Genomic DNA, 11160 nt, shown 5'->3' with positions numbered 1-11160 from the left:
TTAGTGTTGCTTGAATTGCCAATCACGGATCTCGCGTTCTATCCGCTGTCAGCTCCGTTTGGATTAGCACCTCGGATGTGGGGTTCCCTGTTTTCACTCTGTGCTGAGCCACTTCCACATTCTGTTCTATAAAACTGCATTTTCCTAATGAGGATGCAAATGAAAGAAAAGCTGTGTGAAGTGGCTGTAGATGAGTTGCATGTCAAAAAATATTTTCCTTTGGGGAGGGGGGAAAAAAAAGCTGATACCTCACTCAACAGGGTAATGCAGTGCATGTTCTAGATGGACTCCTCTTTAGAGTGGTGGCACGTGGCCAAATACGAAGGCAGCACATCTTCATTGTTGCTGGTTTTCATTTCTAGTGCTTAAACAACTCATGCAGGTTTTGACAGCTTTTTTTTTTTTAATATATTTACATAAACCACTTTATTGCAGTAGCACTTTTTCAATAGAAAATGTAAATGTTGGCTTATGAAAAGATTTTTATTTTTTTTTAAAGACCATGCAGATTTTTTTGTTATTAGGAAAACATAATGGCCTGTTTGGGGAACTTTAAAAGTTACTTTATTATAAAATATGAATCAAAACACAATAAAAAGAGTCGTTATCTCTCAGAGACCATTTTGGAAGTCAGCAGTGTGCTTTCAGTAGTATGTAGTGTTGATATGTGTGGGGAGATCATGACTGGAAGATGAACTTATCCCTACTGAAGACTGCTGGAGATCTGTACAAAACTAACCTTTAATTAGATTTAAGTATGATATGTATTCACTTTGCTGACTTTGGCTTTTATTGATTTATTTATAATGGGCTAAAAGTATAGGTGATATCTCAAATCACCTTAGGTAGAGCTTTATGGCTGCCTCAGGTCTCATTGTTAATATTCTTACAGCTATTTACCTCCATCAGTAATGAACAGGCTAATGGGTCAGCAAATCTGACTGCACACTGATCTCTGGGGAGGGTTTTCACTCAGTCTTCATCTGGAGCTTACTTTCACATGTGGCCTAAGTGATTTGAGTGGCTGTACACAGAACAGTTGTCAGATATGTAATAAGGTAATCAGAAAATAAGTTGTATGTGAATTAAACAAAAAAAATATGATTTTTTTGTACTAATGCATGTATTATGTGCACTACCTTATCCCTCAGAACCACTGTGTGAAAGAAAAGAAACATGGCACTGTGGTGCTGATGGTTACAGGGCAGATTTGCAGCGTAGTCCGTCATCTGCAGCTGGAACTAGATTTTAAAACAGCAGAGATTGTACCTGGGCTAAGCTACTGTTTGTCAAAACACATCCAGATTCCCAGAGGACTTCAGCGTTTTGGGTGCTAAGCTTGTGTAGAAATTCCGTTGTAAATGTCACAGTAGGAACAGATGGACAGCAAGCACTTTAGTAAATTTTACTTATACTTTCATGAACAGAAGAGTTTGACATTTTTTACCCTAATTATAGGTACTAAGCACTGAAACATTTGACCAGAGAGCTTTTGAAAACCTTGTCTTAAAATATTTCCTCTTCAGGAGTGATTAACCAATACAGATTTCAATTTAAATTTTAATTAAAGCTTATTTGTTATGTACTGTATTAGCTTGCAACACTTTTTTTTAAAGAAAAGATGTTATCTTTATAGAATTGACTTATTTGGAAACTTAACATAAGCTTTCAAGCCCACAGAAAATATGGTGATGTGTTTCTGTTTAAAATATGTTTTAAAAAGTAATTCACTGTAAAATGTTTTTGCAGTACTACTTTAGAAATAATTTTGGATGTCTTTAGATAAGAACCTCTTAATCCCTGACTCTAAAATCTAGATATACGAAAAACTTACAGGAATACAGTTTCAGTGCTACTCAGTTTTGTAGCCATGCAGTTCTCACACGACCTGATTATCGCTTTGAAAACATCTGTGTTGAATAGTGATAGGAAAAAGGCATTTCAGTGCTGTTGTATGAAATAGCCCTGGCCCTGCATGTAAATGGACACAGGGTGTCTGCTGACGTCAACAGACATTGTGCGTAGGGGAGGTACTTGAAATATTACAGTTTTATCTGTGAGTGACTGTTGGGGTAGTTCCACTGATCATAATGCCTCAAAAATTTACTTTTTGAGAAGTGCCTGTCCAGTCAGTCTGGAATTTATTGAGATAATGAGTGGGTTTCTCTCAATGTAGCACCGTTCTTTGCGCTTTATGTCGATTGCATGGCTCTAATTAAATCCACGCAAGGGCTGTGCTTTATGCTGTTATTAAACAGCAGAGTGTTAAAATTGATTTAGCAGGCTTTAGAAGCAGTTACCCTGGAGAGGTGGCGTGGCCAGGAGTCGCCTGCTTCTGCAGAAATGCAACACGAATTCAGTCTTCTCCCTAGCAGTTCTGGAGAGATTAAAAAATAATCCCTGTGTGTTGTGCATCTCAGGTGTAGATTGAGGCTTCCAATAAATCAACTGATGATCAGCAAAGAGAAAAGAAAATTAGGTTAAAAATTAGCATAAAACACCTCCAAAATGTGGCTGGTTTTTTTGATGGTGGTTAGAGGGAAATAGTGTGAGAAGTTGAGAGGATCTCTTGCAGTTAGTTAAGCCTGAACTCAAATCTTTCACTGTTCTGACAAATGGTAATGGTTTAAACACATCTCATGGTGCACTAGCATCTAATGCCCTCTGCCCAGAGTGGTGGTCTCCTGGTCCCTCACTATGGGGAGGATTAAAAAGAAAAACAAGGGAAAGGTACAGAGCTGTTGCCATATCTGAGTGTTTCTTTGTAGGACACCAACTGGGCTGGGAGGAGAGGAGGGAATGAGAAAAGACTCTGTGGGTCAAGCCATCATTTCTGATTGTAAAATGAAACTATCTGGTCAGTCTGTTGTATTGGGTACTACTGTCAGCTTATATCTCTTCCCTCTGGCATCTTCCCTGTAAGAAGAAAAGAGTGCATGGGGATAGCAGAAAGTAGAATTAGAAGATGCCTGAGGAGAGAATAGAAACCCTCAGAGTTTTTAATCGGACATGTTTTCAAATGACTTAAAATGTGGATTGGGCATAGTGACTTAAAATTTTGATACCTGTGTTACCTGTGGTGACTGGTGCTTGCTTTGTTTAATGTTGATCAACTAGTTTTCAGCAGCGAAAATAAAAAGCAGAATTGAAAGTGATCAGAGGGGAGAGAAAGATGCGGGGAGAGCTGGAGAGAAATGAATAGAAGAAGGAAAAATATGGAAAAATGGAAGGAAACTGGAGACAAAAATATTCAGAGAAAAGAGAAGAGTAGAAAATAGAGAGGCAGCAATGAAAAAGAGAATCACAGCAGCAAAAAAATATATTTGAATGACTTTAAAGGCACAGGTATGTCTTTCTCTTGAAAGCATGGACACCTCCTGGTTGGCACATAAGATACATAACACTCAGTAGAGATTTTCCAGAGGAGAACATGTGACTGCTGTGCTTGTAGGAGACAAAAATGGAGAAAGGTTAACACCAAGAATACAGTAACTGAGGGTGTCCCTAGTTAAGCAGAAGGTAGAAATGAGTACTGATGGAAATCTGCCTTTCCAGGGGAAATGCTGGAATGTCTGAGCTTGAGCCTTAGGAAGTTCAGCTCGGGGCTTCATCCAAAGCCCTTTCTAGTGGTTGAAAAGGTTCTCCATTAACACTGAAAGTCTGTCAGGAAAACAGTCCCTCCCTTTCTCTTCCTTGTTTCTTCCTTACCAGTAATCCAGAAGTTTCTATTAGAAACGTTTAGTTCCTGACTTTTTAATTTTTCTCCGCAAAGATGAGAGGTGTATTTTCATGGCTGACTTGGAGATCCTCCTGTTTTGTGAGATACATTGATGAACAAGGTATATGTGAATCCACAAGACTAAAAGTTTCAGGGCAAAAATACAAGGAAATAATCCTATTCTCTCTGAAGTTCTGTAGTTCACATGTGAGAGTCTAAGCTCCTAAAGGTGGGTTGGGGGGGAAAAGCTTCATCTTTACCTGAAGATAAAAAGGAAATATTCTCTTGTAGTTAAAATGATTACAACTGAGTGTTGAAAAAAACACTAAACATTTTGAAACTTGATAATATACGAATCAGCAACACTAGGAGAAGTGTCTGCAAGATGATTTGAGTTTCAAGGACGTAAACATACTTCATTGCTCTGATTTAGTCACCCTTGGTCATTCAGGATGTAAGTGGGAACTGATCTCATTTAGGAAATCATTGAGAGAAGATGAGTCTGAGGACTTGATTCTATCTTATCTTGACACAGCACAGTTAATAAAGGCAGGCAATTATTATGTTTTCTGGGATGTACCCTCATCTGAGGCATTGTTAATAAATACTAAAGGGCTAGTTCACCGAAGATGTTTAAGCACCTAGCTCCCATTGATTTCAATAAAATGAGGCATCTAAGTGCCTTTAAAAATCTGACCTTAAGTGTCATCAGAAAAAAGTGAAGCAAAAGATAAGCAGGTTCTAAAAGAATAACAAGGCGTGTGATTCTGGTGTGCCCCTGGTTATTACATTTTACATGTATGGGATACCTGCACATTATAAACCAAACAAAAATGCAAAAGAACAATCTCTGCCTGTACTGCATAAATTGCTATCACTTCTCCAGTTTTCTCTCAGACATCTTTTACAAAACATGCTGTATGGATTGAGATAAAAAGCAGGAAAACAACAAACCCCAAAATATCCCCTCTGCTCCCTTCAGCCTCTCTGACACAGCCCCCCCTCCCAGTGCCAGGCTTGCCCCTCCTTTTCCATTCCCCAGAGTACTTGGTGAGCTGGAGGGGTTTGTTCACCCAGCTCTGTGTGACAGGTAAACAGTTGGTCACAGCCCTAATTACAGATGCCCTTTTTTTTTTTTTTCACTCAAACATATTCCTTCAGTTAGAGGAAAATACCTTGCTCTCCAGATTAGCCGTATCGAGAAGTTACAGTAGGTATGACACAGTCCCAGTGTGATAAATAGATGGGGATAGGCAGTGGCATACAAATGTTCACTTTTTTTTTTCTTTTTTGAGGAAAAATCCTGTGCTGGAAAAATATCATGTTGGTTTGTCACTATCTTTTCAGATTTGTTGCATTTTAAAACAAAACAGAAACTGAGAGGGAAGGGGGTTGCCTTGCTGTTTATGTTTCTTTCATGTTAAACCAACTATGCTGCTTACCTACTTCTTGATAAATATTGCTCACCTACTTCTCTTTGGGATTAAGTAAATGAAAACAAACCCTCTATAGATAACAATAATTCCCAAAGGAAGAGATTTTCACATTTAAAGGCCAAACTAAAATTTAAAATGATTTTCCTAGATTTCCGACCTAGATTCCCTGTCTTATTCTCAGTGCATTTGTCCTTTTAAAGGAACCAATATGTTTGTATAACTGATGTGAAACAAGCTTGACTCCAAAAAGATTTAACTTAATATCTGGCTAAGCATTCAGAGGGTAGTCCATCTGTAGAATGTACATTAAGGACCCTGGCTGGAGCGCAGCTAGTCATGTATGATATCAGGCACACAAATGTGACGTGATGCCCATATACTCTTGAGCATAATTCAAAGTGCCATGAAGCTCTATGGGTAGAGAAGCTATAAACACAGTTGTCACAAATGAGAAAGTCTACAGGGTTATATTCAGACTGAAGAATGAAGAAGCATTAGAACCAGCCATCACATCTTAATGAAATTGTTAATTAAGATATTGTGGGATTCATAGCTGAAGATAATATCTGTCCAGCAACCTTGCAGCATGCTTTAATTAACCATTTCTTCCCTGGAATCAAAGGCAGACTCAAAAGGGGTGCACACTGCCCTCAGTAAATATACAAATACAATGAAAATCATGTTACTTTTTTTCCGGTGGATTTTTTTAATCTTTTTCTTTCTTTCTAAACAGACCAGCACAGAACATGTGATTATAGGAATAAGTACACGTTTAATCTACATAATCATCAGTCTTTCTTTATGTAAAAATGATTAGTAAATAGGGTTTTTAAGCAACTGTTTAGATTAGACATTGGCATCATAGATTAACTTATTTCTAAAACACTTGATTTTATCACTCTGCCTAATGATTTGTCTCATGATTTATTGGCTAATATGATGAATCATGTAAGATTTATTGTTTATCCTATAAATAGTGCAACAAATCATTAAACAGTGATAAAACCCAGCAGTTTCACAAGTCTACCTATGTTGTCTTCATGTACAACGTGCTTGTTTTGTACAATAATTTGATGGTTCTGTTTTCAGTTTTATGGTATCAGGTGAATAGGCATCTCTGTTTAAATTAAATGGTTTTACGAAATAATAGTGAAGTCATAATCTTATACTCCAGCTATATTTATTTTATACAGAAAAATAAAGCTTAATGCCTGATGGATAGTAAATCTGTAAATTTATTCACAATAATAAATGTAATATTCTTTCTTAGAAACACCTTAAATATAATGGCAGTTTTTCATATTTTAGCATGTCGGCTGTGTTTTTCTTGCTATGGTTTCATGTTGCAGTTGACAAAAATGTTGCTTCTATCCTGGTAATTTTAGAGATCTGAGCCCATCTCATTCAGCTCAGCTGAAAGGCTGGTGTGGGATATTGGTGAATTGATTATATGAAATTTGGCATTCAGATAATGGGAGCGGCTTTTTTTTTTCTTAAGACATAATGGCTTCTCTTGTTGTAGACAAAGCTAAGTCTGCCTGTATACATTAGGGATGAAAGGACAGAAAATGGAACTAATATTCTTGAAAATTCCCCGAGGTCATCAGTGGGTTAGAATAGATGCGGTCATGATGATATTATATGCTGCAGTAGTAGATTTGCAGTATTTTAAATTGAATTATTTGGACTGTAGTGGTCAATCTTTATTGCTAACTGGGCCATTTACCTTCTTTTGATCTCAAGGTATTGCCACACCCTGTTCACCTGTTGCAGAATAGCTTGTTGTGCATTCATTAGATCATTGTTTCATACAAAGCACCTCCTGCAATACCTGCAAATGTTAAGGACAGCTCATCAGCACTTTCAAAATCCAGTATACACTGGAAGCACCAGCCCTTTGTTGTTCATCCTTAGAAGTAAAGCTGAGCTGGTGGAGTACAGCTGTGCTGTCCCCACCCAAGAGCAGCAGATTTGCACAGCGTGTTTGGCACGTATGACATTTGTGCACAGCCCATCAGCTCTGCACGAGCCCAGGGCTCATGACCTGGGAGCTGCAAAGGAAAAGAGCACCTAAGAGCAGAGTGCTGCTGCTGGTTGTCCCTGATACTCCATTGCCCTGGATAAAAAGGGTCAATGAGAATGAGACAGGGACCACATACCCCGCCCGGACAGCTGCATGGTGCCTGAGGCTGTAGTCAGGCACCTGTGTTACACAACACCTTTTTTTTTTTGGTATGTCACAAGAATTTACTTTGTGTGAGAGGAGACAAAATAGGATGAGCAAGAAAATTAAAGAAAGGATCAAAGAATAAACATCTGGCAGGTTTTGAATCAGCTCAACTCTCCCCTGACCACCATTGTGTCAGTGGTGTTGGTTACTTGGTTTGCTTGTCTGGTACAATTATAAATTCTAAGGAGTTTGGTTATTGATTACTTGTACTTTGCCATAGGTACTGTCCAGCCTGGGCACTCGGACTCGCCTCTTGTGCCAGGTGCTTGTTCAGCTACTTGTTCCAGCCTGTAAAAGAGCCTGAACACAAATTGGCAGAATCTGTGCAGCAAGGCTCTGAAAATCATCTCCAATGATCCAGAAAGCTTCATAGCAAGCAGAAGAAGTCCTGCTCCTTGTCACTGTGATTATGGAGACGCAGGAAGCAGGTATCCATGTATGGCACAGCCTAACGAAGTAAGTGTGCCTTGTTTGTTAACTAACTGAGCATGTCCCTTCAGTGCCCTGCTAATAATTCCTCCTCTCAGGTTTTTCAGAGGGAAACTGCCACAGTGCTTAAGATGCACCATGAATAATAAGGTGCTCTTTCTGTGCTTTGGACATCTATTTTACTTGTAGAAGAACACTGAGCACAGCTCAGCAGCTTACCAGTCCTGGGCAGCTGTACAATTTTAAAAATGTGTGGCAATATTCCATGAGTCCTTTCTGTAATACTCTGATCTAGCTGTATTTACTCTCTTTGCATGTTATTGGCAGCACACTTTATAAAAAAAAAGAAGGAACAACAAATATGAGCCTTTGAAGGCTGGTAAGAAATAAAACTTCTATGGGTACCCCTAAGGGGAAACTGACAGTGTTTGTGGGTCAAAATCTGGGAAAAGCGAAGTGAATTGAAAGGTAGGTGGTAGATCAGATGGCTACTTAGGATTGTTATTTTGGTGTGTTAAATAATTAAATCCAGGAGGACGATCTTAATGACAGTAGCCAGCAAAGAAAATGTGCTTCTCTGGGCTTGTGTTACTCCATGTGTGCATAAGTAGCACAGGTTTTTCCTTTGGTATAGCAATCTTCCTTGGATGGGTGCACCCTGTGGTGCATCAGCAGAGAAAGTAAAGCTGTGGATCTTTTAAGTCTCCAGTGTAATCCCAGGAGGTGCTACAACTGATTTTATTCCAAACAAGCATTTTAATCCTAAATGTGTTTCTAGAGAAATATTCTTGGTTTTCTTAGAGGAATCTCTCAGGAAAGTTTCCTGGAATTCCTCTAGATCTGGAGGTAGAACTATGGAAGAGGAGGAAAACAGAATGAAAATTCTGGATTAAAGGAAGAGGGCTTTAAAGGAATAAATGTTATCATTTAATGCAGAAGGAGGAAGATGGTTTATTATACTGGACCAAACAGCTAGAAAGACCTTACTTCATAAGTGCTGATGTAGGCTTATCTCAAACCAGGGTAAAGGTTATTGCATTAAAGGTTTCAAAGCTAGGAAATTCATGTTTCTAGAGTGAGTGCATAAATCTGAGACATTTTTAATCTCACTATGTAAATAAATCTCTTCAGAAAAATAAAATTGTACTGCTTTGATTCATTTGCCATAAACCCTTTTAATTTGATTTTGATTGATAGCTATATCCCTTGCATTAGAACTTTTTGAAAAATTTTTAAGATAAGCAATTACTCCCTCCGGGTAATGCAAAGTTTTCCAACTTGTGAGGATGTGTCACTCCTGTATAAAATATAATTTGCAAATATTTTTTATATTATAATTGCATTTTGCTTTTATCTTTCACAGCATTTGTTCATCTTTCATGCCATACTTTCAAACTCTGCAATGTGACTGACTGATGTGGTAAATGCAGTTAATTTTAATTCTGATTTTTAGGACTGAATTTGTCAATCAATATTGTTCAATGGAGTAATTCAGTAACTGTCGCTAATTTCTTAGCTTTTTTTTCCCCTCTTTCTTTCTCTTTTATTTAATAATTTAGAAGTGAAACTTCTCTAAGAGCTACCTGTCAATTTGGTGTTCACAAATTGAAGGATGAGTGGCTGTTGTTTGTATCCCACACGAACACAGCTCTGGTTCAGCAACAGTGATTGTCAGTAGACTTCCATCAAGTCTGTGCTTTTACCCACATTCAATAGGCAGCCAAGATGCCAAAAAAACAGAACAAGCTGCATCTTCAAGAAATAAAAGCACACGGGGAGCACGGGTAACCAGCAGTACAAGATCCAAACCAGACAGATCAAATTAATTCTGTGAAGAGGACTGGATTATATAAACACATTACATATGCCAGATATTGATGTAGGACATTATTCTCTCTTATTCACAGGAGATTCTACTAGTGTCAATAAGAGGTTTACAGAAAGATGTAAAGTGTCATCATCAAGTAGTAACTAATGTTTTAGTTAGCACCATTATTATTTCATATGCAACATTACCTGATGGGAAAAATCCATTAACTTTAAAACCACAGTTGTGTGCTCTGTATTTCTCCTTGTTTGTTGTCCTTTCAACTTCCCTATCAGCCTTTAACATCAATCAACAAATTCATCCTTTTCCAGGTGAGTAACGATCCCATGCTGACTGGCATATCTGTCTGGAGAACAAGGAGTGTGGCAGAGCTGATCCTGCAGCACCCCTGTTATCTAGGGCACAGACCCTGGATATTCAGGGGAAACATCCAGAGCAGGTACACTAGAATTATAACACAATTCACCTAAATTTTCCTAGGTTTTTTTTTACTTTTATGTAACCCTATCACTTATGTCCTAGTACAGGAACTCAAGATATCCAGTACCCACCTACTGTGTACCAAGGCCCTCCCCGGCTGCGTGTGCAGCAGCTCTGCATGTCAGGCCTGTGGTTCAAAACGATGATCCCTTTTCTCTGTGCAGCCAAAATTATGGACTTGCCGTCTCAGTGAAGCTAATAAGAACTGACTGGCCTAAATTGGACTTGTATTCTTAGTGCATTTTTGGCAACGTCATTCCTGTCCCTCAGAAACAGCCCACATTCCGTTCCTTGTTACTCAACATCAGTGTCGGGATAGATGTGTCCCAAATGCAGCAGCTTCCCAAACATCAGCTGCCTGGAAAACATCTCTCCCCGCAGCTCCCCTGCCCTGATCCCACAGTAGGTGTCTGGCTGCATCCTTGTTTCTTCTGGAGGATGGAAGCTTTTTGTTCGTGCAAACCCTGCTCCTTTTGCATCTTGGCTGAAAGCATTCCTTGAAAATAAAACAAGCACGTCTTCCATCGCAACATGGCATCGCTGAGGTTCCTGCAGCACCTTTTTCCAGTGGCTTGCTGGAAGTCCTTGGTTGTACACAGCAGCCTTCTGTTGGCCTCCATAGCTGTCATAGCTCCTTCTAAATCCCTTCCAAGCAACTCCTTCCCTGCCTTAGGTTCTAGTCAGGTTTTTTGTTGTCATTGAAGCTTTGTTTAGATTGTAAAACAACCTGTGAACTCTCTGGCTGGTTACTAGAGGACTTGCAGTGGGGGATGCATCCTGCCCAGTCCCACTATTCCTCCATGTGACATCTAATATTTTACTACTAATATTATTTCTACTAATATTTTACTACTAATATTAGTTCTACTAATATTTTACTAATCTGAACTCTTCCCCCTTCTCTCCCCCACCCCCTAAAAGTAGAAATAGTTATTTCATAAATACCCAAGTGGACTCTAGCTTTAAGGATGACACACATTTAATGTGGCTTATGGTATATTATTCTTGCTTAACTTTGAGCTTTTGATTTAGCATTCCA

At 38.7% G+C, this 11160-nt stretch overlaps 1 long non-coding RNA gene across 1 annotated transcript in view; it reads left to right on the top strand.

Moving 5' to 3' along the window:
• LOC127479053 (uncharacterized) overlaps window positions 1-10008 on the top strand; it is a 17967-nt gene extending 7959 nt beyond the window's left edge. The window contains exons 2-3 of the long non-coding RNA XR_007907446.1: window positions 7605-7840; window positions 9953-10008. This is a non-coding gene — a long non-coding RNA (uncharacterized LOC127479053). The remainder of the gene's footprint in view (window positions 1-7604; window positions 7841-9952) is intronic.
• The last annotated feature ends 1152 nt before the right edge of the window (window positions 10009-11160 follow it).

This window comes from Manacus candei, unplaced genomic scaffold (genome assembly GCF_025592945.1).
Source record: "Manacus candei isolate 608988 ecotype Guabito, Panama unplaced genomic scaffold, ASM2559294v1 h1tg000065l, whole genome shotgun sequence".
Classification (NCBI taxonomy): domain Eukaryota; kingdom Metazoa; phylum Chordata; class Aves; order Passeriformes; family Pipridae; genus Manacus; species Manacus candei.
The sequence above is the reverse complement of the archived record's forward strand: the minus strand, read 5'-3'. Positions and strand labels throughout refer to the sequence as shown.